This window comes from Osmia bicornis, unplaced genomic scaffold (assembly GCF_907164935.1).
Source record: "Osmia bicornis bicornis unplaced genomic scaffold, iOsmBic2.1, whole genome shotgun sequence".
In the NCBI taxonomy this organism is placed as follows: Eukaryota; Metazoa; Arthropoda; class Insecta; order Hymenoptera; family Megachilidae; genus Osmia; species Osmia bicornis.
The window spans coordinates 76,995-77,500 of NW_025791384.1; the positions used below are offsets into that span (position 1 = coordinate 76,995).

Genomic DNA, 506 nt, shown 5'->3' on the forward strand with positions numbered 1-506 from the left:
CATCTTTTATTAGATTGCCCAGCGTGTGTGGTTTACGTGCTTGCACGATGGATGCACGGCGTGAAAGTGATTTTCGTGCTTTATGAGAGAAAGATGAGCGGAGGAGAATATTTTGCCTCTTTAAGAGGTCAAAAATTTATGAAATGTGTGTATCAAAAGAGAAATGTCTTAACGTCGATCGGTCTTTTGGGGAGGAGCCGTCGACGAAAATTTTAATTTACTATAATAACTAAGCTCCCTGGTTGATCCTGCCAGTAGTCATATGCTTGTCTCAAAGATTAAGCCATGCATGTCTAAGTACATACCGAATTAAGGTGAAACCGCGAATGGCTCATTAAATCAGTTTTGGTTTCTTAGATCGTACAACACATTACTTGGATAACTGTGGTAATTCTAGAGCTAATACATGCAAACCAGAATTCCACCCAGAGATGGGAGGAATGCTTTTATTAGATCAAAACCAATCGGTGGCGGACGGCTTGTCCGTTCGTCCATCGTCGGCTTTG

At 41.5% G+C, this 506-nt stretch overlaps 1 non-coding gene across 1 annotated transcript in view; it reads left to right on the forward strand.

Moving 5' to 3' along the window:
• Nucleotides 1–235: 235 nt before the first annotated feature.
• LOC123989108 overlaps nt 236–506 on the forward strand; it is a 1,923-nt gene continuing 1,652 nt past the window's right edge. The window contains exon 1 of the ribosomal RNA XR_006830444.1: nt 236–506. This exon is cut by the window's right edge and continues 1,652 nt beyond it. This is a non-coding gene — a ribosomal RNA (small subunit ribosomal RNA).